Raw genomic sequence first — 17,343 nt, 5'->3', positions numbered from 1 at the left:
CGACCATAGGAGGTCCGTTTCCTCTGTTTTGCGGTACGCCACACTCCTCCCGTTCAACAGGACCCCCGTTTCGACCGTAGAAGGTCCGTTTCCTCCGTTTTGTGGTACGCCACACCCCTCCCGATCAACAGGACCCCGTTCCGAATGTAGGAGGTCCGTTTCCTCTGTTCTGCGTTACGCCAGGCCTCATTACCATCGCCTGTTCCGTCCAAGCCCTCCCGATGAACACGACCACGCATTCCGTTCCGACCCAGCCGGTTGGCTCCCACGCGTTTCGTTTCCTCCCAATGAACACGACGCATCCCGTTGCCTCCCCATGAACACGACGCATTCCGTTGCCTCCCCATGAACACGACGCATTCCGTTTCCTCCCCATGAACACGACGACGACGCTGTTTCTCTGTTCCGACCCAGCCATGTACACGATCCCTCGCCGTACGTATGCGTGAGTAGGCGTTCGAGACCCCGCCTGTCGGATTTTGGGTTCCAGCACACCCTTAAGGTTCAAATTCTTGGGTGCGTGCGGAGATCGCTCCCAATACCAACTCACATCTCGTCTCCTCGCAAAGGATCTTAACTACACGAAGAACAACACAAGGGACACGAGGTTTATACTAGTTCGGGCCACCATTCTGGTGTAATACCCTACTCTAGTTTGTGGTGTGGTGTATTGCCTCAGGGGCTGATGATGAACAATACAAAGGAAGAAGAGCCTTGCAAGGGATGTTCTTGTGTGGGTGGGTCTAGCTAAGGTTTGACTGTTCGATCCCATTTTCTTCAGAGTGGCTAGTCCTATTTATAGAGCAAGGCCCTGGTCCTCTTCCCAAATATTGAGCGGGAAGGGCGCCAACAATTGGCCATTTTGAAGGGGAACATCTAGTACACTTATCCTGACTAGAGTTGGTCCTCTCCTGCCAAAGGCTCTGATGATGATGCCGGCTTGGGCTCCACGATGACCTCCATCCTGCCGTTCTGCTGGTCTTGGTCTTGTTGCACCGAAATGGTTGCCTTTGCCTGATACCCTTGCCTATGCTTGCCCCCTTTGCACCAAAGAGGAAACAAGGACTCTGCACAGGACGGTGCCCGTCTGGCTTCGGTCGTCATGGCTTGTATCATGGGCACCTCGTGAGGTACCCCGCCTTGATCTCTCCGCCTCCTCGCGAGCCAGCCTGACGAGGCTGTGCCTGAGGAAGCTTCCTGTCGTCCGCCCCATGAGGCTTGGCCCCTCGCGAGGGTCTTGAGCATGTGTCGATGAAGATGGGCCATACTAGGCCACTCCTTGAGCCATGCCGCAGGCAGGCAAGTCTGGGTACCCCCGTTCCTAGAACACCGACAGTAGCCCCCGAGCCCAAGGTGTGCCTAGACTTGGCTTAGCAGAGAAGCGAAGGGACAAGTGCGAAGCACCGCGGGCCAATACAGCCTGCGGCCTTGGGCGACGCGTGGCGGTTGATTGGACGTGGGCGTCCCCGCTTCCCCATGACACCTCGGCAACTGCGTGACTTGACAAGTCCCTGCATGCAAAAATGATTCATGATTACCTGTGATCGTGGAGGCCGACGGTTGGCCTCCTCTGGCTATATGTATGGAACGGCGCGAGCCCTTCCAGTCCGTCCCTTCGTGCTACTCTCTTCCTTCTTCTTCCTTGCTACTCGCCATCCCCATGGCTCCGCCGAAGAGGTTCTCGGCCGTGGAGAAGGGAAAGGCTCGTCAGGAGGGGCCTGACTCTCCTCCAGCCAAACGCGGCCGGGGCCGCCCTCGTAAGCATTCTGCGGCCTCCACCGCGGCTTCCCATGGTCGTGGAGGCGGTCCTTTGCGCACCGATGGGCGCCCGGCTACCGATGGGAGGCACGCGGTGGCTGCACGCCCCCTAGGCCGCGCTTCCGCTCAGCGGAGGTGCTACCGGAGTTCGTCATGTGGTCGGCGAACACAACCTGCACCTGGCTCCAGCACCCCCGCTTCTTTGTAGGTGAACTTCTGGCTGGCGCTCCGGGCGGTCTTTGGCTTCAGGCGGATGGTTGCTGCAGCAGGGCCTCCTAGGCATCACTGGAGGTCTCTGTTGCCGGGGAGGCGGCCCTAATCCGCGGCTGGCAAACGTTTGCCCGCGTGCGCGGCCTGAGCCGGTGATGAACCCTGCACTTCAAGTTCGATGGTGATGCCACCCTCTTCGTGAGGGTGTTCGGGGAAGACGACCGTCGTGCTGGGTGCTGCCCTGAAGACGATGACCACGGACATGAGCCCAGCCCCAGCGTAGATCAGGAAGAAGGTGGCGGTAGGCGCGTGGGCAGCGGTGCCCGGGGCTCGCCAAGCTTCTGCGACTCTCCTTCAGATGACAGCCCCTCCGGTGGTGGCCGCGACCATCCTCCGCGTCGTCGCGCCTGCCTGGGGGAAGGCAGCGGGTCGGTCCGCTGCCGCGCCCCGGTGAAGCGGGAGGTGGAATCCAGCTGAGCCCCGGAGAGCGAACAAGGCCGCGTCATGAGCTGGTGCCGAGCGAGTAGCGCCTGTTTTGCTTTTCTTCCCTCTCTGCGCAAAAGAAAGAAGGTAGCCTAGGGCCCCGTGGGGGCGTGTTGAACAGTTGCTGTTAATTATCGCGCCGTTTCTGCTATTTCCTGTCGTGCCTTCGTGTCGCGTGATCCTGCACTGAAGTTACTTGGCTCGAGGGGGCTTGTCGTGGTCTTGGCCTCCCGAGGCCAGGGCCTCGCCATGCGTTTTATGTCCTATAAGGGTTAGTTGGCAGGGGTAGTCTCCAGCCCTGGAGGCAGGGGCGACCGACCCAGGTCCCGTGCTTGTGTTGCGATGCCCATGGGGCTCATACTGGGAGGACTGCTCCCGCAGCGAACTCGGATCGGAAGCTTCAAACGACCAGGAGCAGAACACACTCACGAGGGTGCCTGTGTACCTCCCTCGCGAGACTCATGTGAGAGAAAAACGAGGAAAACGAGCGAAAATGGCAGAGGGTCACAAACTAGAGACGCCATCAGCTTCAATAAAACTTCAAATAGGAATGAACAAGCCAACTGTAGAAAGCAAATGAAAAAGCCGCGTCCGGCACCTAATCTAGTCTTCGACGTCTTCTCAGCAGCGCGGAGCTAAGTGTTGCCACTGGGCGTGGGCGTGAGCCCCCGAGGCCCGAGGGCGGCACTCCGGAAACTTCACAGGCATTTGCCTTCTTCACCGGCACCGGGCCTTTTCTAAAACGCAGCAACTTCATAGGCATTCGCCTTCTTCACAGGCACCAGGCCTTTTCCAAGACGCAGCAACTTCACATGCATTCGCCTTCTTCACAGGCACCGGGCCTTTTCCAAAACGCAGCAACTTCACAGGCATTCGCCTTCTTCACAGGCACCGGGCCTTTTCCAAAACACAACAACTTCACAGGCATTTGCCTTCTTCACAGGCATTCGCCTTCTTCACAGGCACCGGGCCTTTTTCAAAACGCAACAACTTCACAGGCATTCACCTTCTTCACAGGCACCGGGCCTTGCTCAGGGGTAAAATCTTCGGAGATGTTGAATGTTCCACGCGTTCTGGACGGGCACTCCCTCCTGGGTCTCCAAGCGTGCGGAGCCGGGCCTCAAGAGTCCTGGGGCGGATGTTGCGGCAGTGGTATGGCCATAGCGCCTGTTGGTACCTTGCAGTTCGTGCGGTCGAGAGGGAAGGAGACGCCGCGAAGGCCCCTCCCGACGTTGCTCCTTAAAGATATCCTGTGAGCTCATCACAAGGAAAATGAGGGTTGCCGTTACAATTGCCAGCCAGCTACTGGTTGCTCTGGAGGGGTGACAAGGGCACTGAGGGCCTGGTGAGGTGGCGCCTTACGGGGTTGCCGCGGCTAGACCTCAGCCACTCAGGTTTGTCAATGTTGCAGGGACGGACCCATGCGCAAGCGTCGTGCCATTAAGGAGCATCTCCATAAGTTGGTGTCAATCGAGCGTGCGATTAAGTCAAGCACGTTGAGCATGAAGGAGCAAATCCATTTTGATAGATGTAGAAAAAGTCAAACACCATTGGGTCAGGCCCGAGTGTTTTAAAAATGTACAACCCATTTCTCATTACTGATGGGCCATTTTCTCGGCCAGCCGAATGAAAGCTCTCCTCGTCTTGAAAGATTTACAGCCCAACAGGCCTGACAAAGGGACTTACTTGGCAAATCACAAAAAAACTGGGCAGTGGCCGTGGACCCAGCTGTCAGCCTCTCCACGTATACTCTTCCGATAGAAGTCGTTCCTTGACCACGTTGACCACGCCACGAGGAGAGCACCACAGCGGTGGACGACGACGAGGCCTGGGAAGGGGACCACGTGGAGCTGGGGAAGACGCGGTAGTGGAAGCCCGCGCGGAGAGGAGTACGAGGGTTGACTGGTTCAGCTGCGTGTGAGGCTTCCATCGCCGCAGGGCCTGGCCAGCGTTGGGAATAGTAGGGGGCGGTGAGGCCTCCGTGGCGGCACAGCCGGCCACGGGAGGCAAGAGCATGCGGCACGACTAGCGCTGCTTTGGGCGGCTGGAGAAAGACGACCAGAGGTTGAAGAAGCACTACGTCTGTTGGATGGACATCGTACAGTCACTTGAGCTAGAATCGTTCATATTGACTTAGTTGAGAAATCCCTTCGTCCCCGTCAACTTAGTAGGCCCACAAGACAGCCTCCCACCAAGGTGGGTCCCAGCTTGTCGGGGGAGTATTCATTTTTTGTGCGTAATAAGGAGGCAACTCCGATGGGTCCGAGCTGACAGTGGGGGGAATATTTTTTTCGCGAAATACGGTGGCCCGTCCGGTGGGTCCCAGCAGTCAGGGGGAAACGATTTTTTTTGCAAAATACTGGTGGCCCGTCCGGTGGGTCCCCGCTGTCAGGTGGAGGAATAATTATTTTCCGTGTAATAAGGAGGCACTTCCTTGCGGCTGCCGTGGACCCAGCTGTCAGCATCTCGACGTACAGTACTCTTCCGATGGAAGTCGGTCGTTGACCACATTGACCACACCGCGCCGAGAGCACCACGGCGGTTGAAGATGGTGAGGCCTAGGAAGGGGACGACGTGGAGCAGGGCCACGGGAGGCAGGAGCAGGCGGTACTACAGCCGGCCATGGGAGGCAGGAGCAGGCGGCACGACCGGCGCTGCTTTGGGCGGCTGGAGCAAGAAGACCAGAGGTTGAAGTAGCACTATGGCCGTTGGATGGACATCATACAGTCACGGGAGTATTGACTAAGTGGACAAAGCCCTCCGTCCCCATCAAGTTAGTAGGCGCACAAGTCAGCCCAACAATATGGTGGGTCCCAGCTAGCAGGGGGGTATTCATTTTTTGGGCATAATAAGGAGGCACTTCCTTGCGTGCGAAGATATAGCTGGTGGGTCTGACCTGTTAGCGGGGGGAACATTGTTTTGCGAAATACAGAGGCCCTTCCTGTGGGTCCTAGCTGTCAGGTGGAGGAATCATTATTTTGCGTGTAATAAGGAGGCATTTCCTTGCGTGCGACCATGGACCCAGCTGTCAGCCTCTCCATGTACATTCCACTTCTGATGGATGTCGTTCATTGACCACCTTGACCAGGCCGCGCCGAGAGCACCAGGGCGGTGGACGACGGCGAGGCCTAGGAAGGGAACGACACGGAGCCAGGGAATACTCGGCAGTTGTTTCCCACACGGAGGAGTACGAGGGTTTACTTGTTCGTCTGCCGTCACTGGAGAATAACAGCATGTGTGGGTGAGTAGAGGGATGGCTAGGCCAGCGATGGGAGTACGGTGGGGCCCTGAGGCCTGCGCGGCAGAATAGCCGGCCGCGGGAGGAGGGAGCAGGCAGTCCCGCCGGCGCTTGTTTGAGCGGCTGGAGCATGAAGAGCAGAGATTGAAGAAGCACGACAGCTGTTGGATGGACATCCAACAGTCACTGCTCTCGTGTGTTGACTAAGTTGACAGGGTGTTGCGTGTGCGTCAACCTTTTTTTATGAAAGCATACGCGTCAACCTGTAGTAGGCGCACAAGTCAGCCTCAAATCTGTCGAAAACAGCATACATCCCATCTGCCATTATTTCTAATAATGTACAGCCCATTTGCTAATTCTTAAGATTTTTTTGGAGCCCATCTTCTTTTTGTTAGCATTACACCCCATATTGTGGCCACGGTTAAAAAGTATATGAAATTTTGCATATTTCGGTGCGGTCAACTGTTTTTAATCCAGAAATATCGATTCACATTCAAACTATTTTGAAAAATAATTTATATAAATATGAAATCCAAATAATTGTCCACGCATAAAAATCAATGGAATTTAAGATCTTGTAATGAAAAAAAATTGAAACTAATTCCCGGTTTGATGTGTTTTAAAAATGTACAGGCCATTTCTGGCCAAACCGAATGAAACTCTCATCGTCTTGAAAGATTTGCAGCCCAGTGATACGTCTCCAACATATCTATAATTTTTGATTACTCCATGCTACTTTGTCTACTGTTTTGGACTTTATTGGGCTTTATTTTCCACTTTTATATTATTATTGGGACTAACCTCTTAACCAGAGGCCCAGCCCAGAATTGTTGTTTTTTGCCTATATCTGTATTTCAAAGAAACAAAATATCAAACGGAGTCCAAACGGAATAAAACCTTCGGGAACGTGATTTCCTCACCGAACGTGATCCAGGAGACTTGGACGACCCTACTACAAGAAGTGCCAGAGGCGGTCACGAGGGTGGAGGGCGCCCCCCCTGGGCGCGCCCCCTGCCTCGTGGGCCCCCTGTTGCTCCGCCAATGTACTCCTTCCTCCTATATATACCTACGTACCCCCGTCAGATCATATACAGAGCCAAAAACCTAATTCCACCGCCGCAACCTTTTGTATCCGCGAAATCCCATCTTGGGGCCTGTTCCGGAGCTCTACCGGAGAGGGCATCTACCATGGAGGCCTTCTACATCAACACCATAGCCTCTCCGATGAAGTGTCAGTTGTTTACTTCAGACCTTCGGGTCCATAGTAATTAGCTAGATGGCTTCTTCTCTCTTTTTGGATCTCAATACAATGTTCTCCCCCTCTCTTGCGGAGATCTATTCGATGTAATCTTCTTTTTTGCGGTGTGTTTCTTGAGACCGATGAATTATGCGTTTATGAATTCTTTTATGTATGATTGAGTTATGTTTGCAAGTCTCTTCGAATTATCGGTTTGGTTTGACCAACTAGATTGGTAGTTCTTGCAATGGGAGAAGTGTTTAGCTTTGGGTTCAATCTTGCAGTTTCCTTACCCAACGACAGAAAGGGTTGCAAGGCACGTATTGTATTGTTGCCATCAAGGATAACAAGATGGTTTTTTTTATCATATTGCATGAATTTATCCCTCTACATCATGTCATATTGCTTAAAGAGTTACTCTGTTTTTACTTAATACTCTAGATGCATGCTGGATAGCGGTCGATGAGTGGAGTAATAGTAGTAGATGCAGAATTGTTTCGATCTACTTGTCTTGGACGTGATGCCTATATACATGATCATACCTAGATAATCTCATAATTATTCGCTTTTCTATCAATTGCTCAACAGTAATTTGTTCACCCACCGTAGAATACTTAAGCTCTTGAGCTAGTGAAACCTATGGCCCCCGGGTCTATTCACATCATATCAATCTCCATTACTTTATTTACTTGCTTTGTTTTTACTTTGCCTTTTACTTTTTACTTTGCATCTCTATATCAAAAATACCAAAAATATTATCTATCATCTCTATCAGATCTCACCCTTGTAAGTAACCGTGAAGGGATTGACAACCCCTAATCGCGTTGGTTGCGAGTAGCTATCGTTTTGTGTAGGTACGTGGGACTTGTGCATGATCTCCTACTAGATTGATACCTTGGTTCTCAAAAACTGAGGGAAATACTTAAGCTACTTTACTGCATCATCCTCTCCTCTTCGGGGAAATCCAACGCAGTGCTCAAGAGGTAGCAAGAAGAATTTCTGGCGCCGTTGCCGGGGAGTTTGCGCAAAAGTCAACTATACCAAGTACCCATCACAATCCCTATCTCCCACATTACATTATTTGCCTCTCATTTTCCTCTCCCCCACTTCACCCTTGCCGTTTTATTCGCCCTCTCTTTTTTGTTCGCCTTCTTCCCATATGTATCTTTGTTTGTGTTTCCTTGTGCCTTCTATATGCTTGCATCTTCGCTTGCTGAAAATCTATTGATATGGATCCAGTTAAAGTGTTCTACTTGGATTATCTTCGATCCTTATGCGCTCGTGCTGAAACCCCAACTAGCCTAGTTGATGGGAAATCTTTAGATGAGCATGCTCATTTTGTGCGTCATCGCTTGTCTGAAAAAGGGAGACTCTTACGGTATCATATAAATAGTTTGATATGCTATGCTTTGAACCTTTGTGAAATGTGTGATTTTACTTGTTGCTCTAAGAGCCCTAAAAAACACCTGCCCTACCTATGTGAGTTCAGTGATAATGAAATCTTATCTTCTTTTGCAAAGGGTGTTTATAGTTACTATGATATCGAACAAATTGAAGAATTTTTCATTCTTAAGGGTGCTCATGAAGTTGCTTCTTTGATTGAAAAGTATGATTTTACTCTCAACAAATCTGAAAATGCCAGCATACTTAAATATTGCAATGAGAACCTTGCTCACAATGTCTATGTACAAGAATTTATTGAAAGAATGACTGTTGCTTTGGAAGAAAATAATGATATGCATGAATCTATAGATAATGATGATTCCGATGATTTGATTGAAATATCCCTTGATGAACATGATGCTTGCTATTCTTGTGGCCATGATGCCAATATTTATGAAGATGAATTTGCTATAGTTCCTTATGTTAAAAATGAAATCGTTGCTATTACACCCATGCTTGATAGCTCCATCAATGAAAAGCATGATTTAAATAATTTTACTATGAATTCTCTTGATGTCAATTGTGCTAATAATATGCAAAACCCTAAGCTTGGGGATGCTAGTTCTGCTATGTCTACTACTTTTTGCAATGATCATGATTGGGGTGATTCTTCTTATGATTTTTAAAATTTATTTAATCCCCATGATGAATATGAGATTGATAATAGTGTTTGCAATAATATTGAAAGTGGGTTTGGAAGAGTGTCAACTTTAGACATATTTGGATAATGTTCAATCTTATGATGTTTTTGATAAAAGTGGGTTTGGAGAGGTCATGACTTTAGTTAATATTAATCCCACTATTTTGGAAGAGTGTCAACTTTACATGCATGTGGATCGTGTTGAGAATATGTTATGTGATAGCTATATTGTTGAATTTTCTTATGATCCTACATGTAATTATTATGAGAGAGGAAAATATGGTTATAGAAATTTTCATGTTACTAAATTACCTCTCGTTATGTTAAGATTGCTATTGTTCCTTTCTGCTTCCTCGCATATGCTAGTTTTTGCTTGCTACGATAATTTGTTTGCCTATAATATGTCTATGCATAGGAAGTATGTTAGACTTAAGTGTGTTTGTCACATGTTTTATGATGCTCTCTTTGTGCCTCAATACTTGTCTTTCTTGTGAGCATCATTGAAATCTCAATGACTAGCTAGGGGTGTTAAACGATAGCACTTGTTGGGAGGCAACCCAATTTTATTTTGTGTTTTTTGTTTTTGCTTATTTTTAGGAATAAATAATCCATCTACTTTCTGTTTAGATGTGGTTTTATGTTTTAATTAGTGTTTGTGCCAAGTAGAACCTATAGGATAAACTATGATGATAGTTGATTTGATTCTGCTGAAAAACAGAAACTTTGCACTCACGAGAAAAACTTCAATAAATCACAGGAACGTGATTTTGTATTGATTCTTTTTGCTGCTGATCAAACAACAAATGTTCCAGTGCGTCCTATTTTGGTAGAATTTTTAGAGTTCCAGAAGTTTGCGTTAGTTACAGATTGCTACAGACTGTTCCATTTTTGACAGATTCTGTTTTTCGTGTGTTGTTTGCTTTTTTCAATGCATCTATGGCTAGTAAATTAGTTTATAAGCCATAAGGAAGTTGGAATACAGTAGGTTTAACACCAATATAAATAAAGAATGAGTTCATTACAGTACCTTAAAGTAGTCTTTTGTTTTCTTTCACTAACGGAGCTCACGAGATTTCTGTTGAGTTTTGTGTTGTGAAGTTTTCAAGTTTTGGGTGAATTCTTTTGATGGATTATGGAAAAAAGAGTGGCAAGAGCCTAAGCTTGGGGATGCCCATGGCACCCCCAAGATAATCCAAGGACACCAAAAAGTCGAAGCTTGGGGATGCCCCGTAAGGCATCCCCTCTTTTGTCTACTTCCATCGGTAATTTGCTTGGACCTATATTTTTATTCACTACATGTCATGTGTTTTGCTTGGAGGGTCTTCTATTATTTGTGTCTTTGCTTGTTAGTTTGCCACAATCATCCTTTATGTACACACCTTTTGAGAGAGCCATTTATGATTTGGAATTTGCTAGAATACTCTTTGTGCTTCACTTATATCTTTTGAGCTTGATAGTTTTGATCATAGTGCTTCACTTATATCTTTTGAGTGTGATAATTTTTGCTCTAGTGCTTCACTTAGATCTTTTAAGAGCACGGTGGTGGATTTGTTTTAAAGAAACTATTGATCTCTCATGCTTCAATTAAATTATTTTGAGAGCTATTAATATCATGGTAATTCGCTTAATGTTAATATACTTGGTATTCAAGATATGTGAAACTTTCTTTTGAGTGCGTGGAATACTAAGATAAGTTTGATGCTTGATAATTGTTTTGAGATATGGAGGTGATAATATCAAAGAAATGCTAGTTGGGGTGATTATGAATTCAAATAATGCTTGTGTTGAAGTTTCTGATTCCCGTAGCATGCACGTATGGTGAACCGCTTGTGATGAAGTCAGAGCACAATTTTATTTATTGATTGTCTTCCTTATGAGTGGCAGTCGGGGACGAGCGATGGTGTTCTCCTACCAATCTACCCCCCTGGGAGTATGCGTTTAATGCTTTGGTTTTTGATGACTTCTAAATTTTTGCAATAAGTGCATGAGTTCTTTTGATTAATGTTGAGTCCATGGATTATACACACTCTCACCCTTCCACCTTTGCTAGCCTCTTTAATACCGCGCACTTTTCGCCGGTATCATACACCCACCATACACCTTCCTCAAAACAGCCACCATACCTACCTATCATGGCATTTCCATAGCCATTCCGAGATATATTGCCATGCAACTTTCCACCGTTCCGTTCATATGACACACATTACTTTTGTCATATTGCTTTTTGCATGAACATGTAGTTGACATTGTATTTGTGGCAAGGCCACCTTCATAATTTTCATACATGTCACTCTTCATTCATTGCATATCCCGGTACACCGCCGGAGGCATTCATATAGAGTCATATCTTGTTCTAAGTATCGAGTTGTAATTGTTGAGTTGTAAGAAAAATAAAAGTGTGATGATCATCATTATTAGAGCATTGTCACAGTGAGGAAAGGATGATGGAGACTATGCTTCCCCCATAAGTCGGGATGAGACTCCGGACTTTATAAAAAATAAAAGAGGCCAAAGAAGCCCAAATAAAAAAAGAGGCCAAAGAAGCCCACCAAAAAGAAAAAAAAAGAAAAGAAAAAAATATGAGAGAAAAAGAGAGAAGGTACAATGCTACTATCCTTTTCCACACTTGTGCTTTAAAATAGCACCATTATCTTCATGATAGAGAGTCTCATATGTTGTCACTTTCATATACTAGTGGGAAATTTTCATTATAGAACTTGGCTTGTATATTCCAATGATGGGCTTCCTCAAAAGTGCCCTAGGTCTTCGTGAGCAAGCAAGTTGGATGCACACCCACTTAGTTGCTTTTGTTGAGCTTTCATATACTTATAGCTCTAGTGCATCCGTTGCATGGCAATCCCTACTCAGTCACATTGATATCTATTGATGGGCATCTCCATAGCCCGTTGATACGCCTAGTTGATGTGAGACTATCTTCTATTTTTTGTCTTCTCCACAACCACCATTCTACTCCACCTATAGTGCTATGTCCATGGCTCACACTCATGTATTGCGTGAAAGTTGAAAAAGTTTGAGATTTCTAAAGTATGAAACAGTTGCTTGGCTTGTCATCGGGGTTGTGCATGATTAAATATTTTGTGTGATGAAGATAGAGCATAGCCAGACTATATGATTTTGTAGGGATAACTTTCTTTAACCATGCTATTTTGAGAAGACATGATTGCTTTAATTTGTATGCTTGAAGTATTATTACTTTTATGTTAATATGAACTTTTTTCTTAAATCTATCGGATCTGAATATTCATATCACAATTAAGAAGATTTACACTGAAATTATGCCAAAGTATCACTCCGCATCAAAAATTCTTTTTTATCATTTACCTACTAGAGGACGAGCAGGAATTAAGCTTGGGGATGCTTGATACGTCTCCAACGTATCTATAATTTTTGATTACTCCATGCTACTTTGTCTACTGTTTTGGACTTTATTGGGCTTTATTTTCCACTTTTATATTATTATTGGGACTAACCTATTAACCGGAGGCCCAGCCTAGAATTGCTGTTTTTTTGCCTATTTCAGTATTTCGAAGAAACAGAATATCAAACGGAGTCCAAACGGAATAAAACCTTCGGGAATGTGATTTTCTCACCAAACGTGATCCAGGAGACTTGGACGACCCTACTACAAGAAGTGCCAGAGGCGGTCACGAGGGTGGAGGGCGCCCCCTGGGCGCGCCCCCCTGCCTCGTGGGCCCCCTGTTGCTCCGCCAATGTACTCCTTCCACCTATATATACCTACGTACCCCCGACAGATCATATACAGAGCCAAAAACCTAATTCCACCGCCGCAACCTTCTGTATCCACGAAATCCCATCTTGGGGCCTGTTCCGGAGCTCTGCCGGAGAGGGCATCTACCATGGAGGGCTTCTACATCAACACCATAGCCTCTCCGATGAAGTGTGAGTAGTTTACTTCGGACCTTCGGGTCCATAGTAAATAGCTAGATGGCTTCTTCTCTCTTTTTGGATCTCAATACAATGTTCTCCCCCTCTCTTATGGAGATCTATTCGATGTAATCTTCTTTTTTGCGGTGTGTTTCTTGAGACCGATGAATTGTGTGTTTATGATCCAGCTTATCTATGAACAATATTTGATTCTTCTCTGAATTCTTTTATGTATGATTGAGTTATCTTTGCAAGTCTCTTCGAATTATCCGTTTGGTTTGGCCAACTAGATTGGTAGTTCTTGCAATGGGAGAAGTGTTTAGCTTTGGGTTCAATCTTGCGGTGTCCTTACCCAGTGACAGAAAGGGTTGCAAGGCACATATTGTATTGTTGCCATCGAGGATAACAAGATGGGGTTTTTATCATATTGCATGAATTTATCCCTCTACATCATGTCATCTTGCTTAAAGTGTTACTCTGTTTTTACTTAATACTCTAGATGCATGCTGGATAGCAGTCGATGAGTGGAGTAAATAGTAGTAGATGCAGAATCGTTTCGATCTAGTTATCTTGGACGTGATGCCTATATGCATGATCATACCTAGATAATCTCATAATTATTCGCTTTTCTATCAATTGCTCAATAGTAATTTGTTCACCCACCATAGAATACTTATGCTGTTGAGACCACTAGTGAAACCTATGGCCCCCGGGTCTATTCTCATCATATCAATCTCCATTACCTTATTTACTTGCTTTGTTTTTACTTTACCTTTTACTTTTTACTTTGCATCTCTATATCAAAAATACCAAAAATATTATTTATCATCTCTATCAGATCTCACCCTTGTAAGTAACCGTGAAGGGATTGACAACCACTAATCGCATTGGTTGCGAGTAGCTATCGTTTTGTGTAGGTACGAGGGACTTGTGCGTGATCTCCTACTGGATTGATACCTTGGTTCTCAAAAACTGAGGGAAATACTTACGCTACTTTACTGCATCATCCTATCCTCTTCGGGGAAATCCAACGCAGTGCTCAAGAGGTAGCACCCAGCAGGGCCGATAAAGCAAGGCCTTGTTTGGGTATTTCTTTAAAAAAATAGAACTGGGCTAGCCATTTTCAGCAAGAAAAAAACACAACTGGCCTCATGATGTGGTAAACATAAATAAAACCCTGGCTAGACGGGCCACAGCCCCCGCACAACCCTGTTGTTACCCTGATCCGTCGCTAAAACTAGTATAAATAACAACTGCTTGTTCCTCAAAAAAAAAACTTCGCGACTTGGTGGGTCCCTGGTGTCAGCCGCTCGTAGTGTAATTCTCTCGTTTATTGACTACGTTGACAATGGCGTGAGCCCCAGATGTCCAACCATTAGGACTAGGAGGAACCATATTTTTGGGCTTGTACTGTAGAAGCACTTGCTTGCGTACTGCCATGACGCTGGTGGGTCCCTACTGTCATCCTCTCCACGTACAGTCATCTCCTTGTTCCTCTTGGTTGTTGGCGATGTTGACAACGCAAGAGGGCGGCGCACCGCACACGGCGAGGGAACCAAGGCCGCAAGGCGGAGGACGACGAAGAGGCCTCGGACGGAACGAACAGGAGCCGTTGAAGATGCGCCGGTCCAGTCGCAGGCGGAGGGGAGTACGAGGGTTGACTAGTTCGGGCACGGGTGCTTGTTGGGGCTAACGTCGCCAAAGAATAACATGACGTGTGGGCGAATAGCGGGAGGGACTGGCCAACGTTTGAGGGTACGTACGGTAGGGCGGTGGAGGCGCAGCCAGCCATGGGAGGCTGGAGCAGGCGGAGCCGACGGGGTGGTTTGGTTTGGGCGGCTGGAGCAAGAAGAAGACAAGAGATAGAAGATACACGACAGATGTTGGATGTCAATCCAACGGTTGGTAGGCAGAATCGTTTGTTGACTGGCTAGTAAGTCAACACCACCTTGGATAGACTATTTCATCGCGGGTCCCAAATGTCAGAATCCAAATCTGTCAGGGTCATGCAACCTTTCCTATGAAAATTTACAGCCCATTTGATGTGCTAGTTTGAAATAAGTTTATGGGTGCTGGTGGGGGCTAATCACTTGGCTTCTGTAATGCACAGTGAGCTCAAGAAGTCGGCGTGAGTGATGTTATTTCCCTTGGTTGTGATTTGTTACAATATTTCACTCTAAATTAAAAGAATGGCAAGCCATTTGCCTTAATTCAAAGAAAATATGACAGACACAGCCGACTTGAAAAGGGCAGGAACATCTAAGTCCAGCTTACAAACTGTACAAAAGCACGAGGGTTGATTGTTCATCAGGTTTACAAAAAAAACCAGATTGAAAAGGGCAACAACATCTAACTCCAGCACTGTTTTCGGCAGTCACAGTCAAATGGATCGGTCAGGTCCATAGAATGAACATCCTGGGTCATAAAATTTACTGGATTATGACCACAATATGTTGTAAATAGAAGCCCGACACGTTCAGAAGCTCTTTTGCCCACGTGAAACTCCTTTTTTTGCTCTTCGACATACCCATCCGTCAAAACCATGCTGCTGATAAACTTAAGCCTGATGGACAATAGTAACCTTGCATTCGGTAGGAAGAATGTGACAAATCTTGTGTTTGCACGGTTGGCTACATATCATTCTAGCGTTATTGTCTTCAATCGAATCTCATGAGAAGTGAGAAAATCCCGATGCTTACGAATCCATCGATTGGTTATAACTTTCTTACCCCATCCTGTTGCCTAAATAGACATGAAGATTGAAAACAGTTAAGGTCTAAAAGAAGAGTGTCGAAAGACCAACTCTTGAACGGTTAATTCTAGTACACTATATGCGGGCTTCCAATGTGCATGAAATTATCACCTTTATATACAACTTCTCCAGACATGGAAAGCATTGCAGCAAGCGAATAATCTTGTTCAGATCAAAACTATTCATTTGGATATATAAGATCTTGACAGAATCCAGCACCATTGATAGGCCATCCATGGAGAAACTCTTCATTGAGCATAGAACATAATATTAGTACAAAATGTGTACTCCAAGATGATATATAAATTATGCGCAGAAATTTAAAATGCAGCTTATGGTTACAAGTGTAGATGATAATATAAAGTACCTGAAGAACTGTGGAGCCAAACACCATATTGAAATGAGCACAGAGATCATGTATTACACCCAAGGTCTCCAGCTTAGGCGCAAAGAGGACGGTTATTTGCAACGGTGAATAACTAGAATCAAGGATCAACCTTTGAAGTGAAGGGGCATCTTGGATGATGAGCTGCCTTCCGTCAAAAGAAATTCCAATTCTTCCAAGGTTAGGTGACTTTATTTGGAGACAAGCGATTCTAACTGTGAAAACAAGCACCAAGCACTCCAGCGCAGGGGAACTGGAGTGGATGATGTTGTGCAATGAGGCCTCTGATATACGAACCCGCACAAGTGAAAGTTTCTTGAGAAATGGGAGTCGAAGGTTTAGTACCAGATTGTCTGGTAGGTAGCGCAGCGCAAAGGTGCCGGTGTGGAGAGAGGAGGAAAACTGCGAGATAGACATCAGCGCTGAGGGCACAAGTTCATGGCATTCGGTGTGTGGTATGTGATTTCCAGGGGAATAGTAGAACTCAAGCGGCTGTAGTTCTGTGAATACAGGGGATTTCAGCAAGGCGTCCACCGTGCAGGGCATGGTATGCTTGCTCAGGTAGCATGACGGGATGCACAGGCTTTGAAGGGAGCCCTGGTGGGAGGAGACGATGGCTCTGGGGATTTCAAAATCATTGAAGAGAGATAGCTGACGATAGTCGAGATTAAGGGGCACGGCGCGCCATAGAGTGCGCCACCGAATTGAGAGGACTTGGGTGCGGCAGCAATCCTTGGTGGGGAGAAGCGAGATGATCTCCCCAAGGACGGCGTCCGGGAGATCGCTGATGCGGTCGACCCGAGATTCTACGGGTTCCTGGGATCCGGTGGGGGCGGGGTCGCCGCTTCTCCCCGCGCTGCCGGGTGCGTGATCTACAACAGGCGTCGCCGCTGGCGGGAGCCTCATCTTCTTGGCGTTGGGGTCAGCCGACTCCATTTTCCTCGAGGGCATCGCGTCGCGCTGACGGATTTGAGCAGAGTAACGAATGACGAGCCTAGTTGTAGTGTGAGCGAAGAAGAAGGGGAGCTGGGGGTTTACTGTAGGAGTGAGGAAGAAGGGGAGCTGGGGGTTTCTGTAGAAGTGAGGTGAGGAATTTGGGGATACGAGCGGAGCGAGCTGACGTGAGGTGGGTGGGAGCGAGGAGGAAGAAGAGCACCCATGTTTTCTTTGTGTGTGGGGGGGTGTGTTGGGTGTGGGTAGCGCCTTTTGAATTGATTTTACTATTTACTAGTGTGGATTGGCTGTTTTGTCTTGGGCCCAGAGAAACAATTACTACTAGTACAGTGGAGAC

The sequence above is a fragment of the Triticum dicoccoides genome, chromosome 5B (genome assembly GCF_002162155.2).
Source record: "Triticum dicoccoides isolate Atlit2015 ecotype Zavitan chromosome 5B, WEW_v2.0, whole genome shotgun sequence".
NCBI lineage: Eukaryota > Viridiplantae > Streptophyta > Magnoliopsida > Poales > Poaceae > Triticum > Triticum dicoccoides.
Note: the sequence above shows the minus strand (reverse complement) of the source record.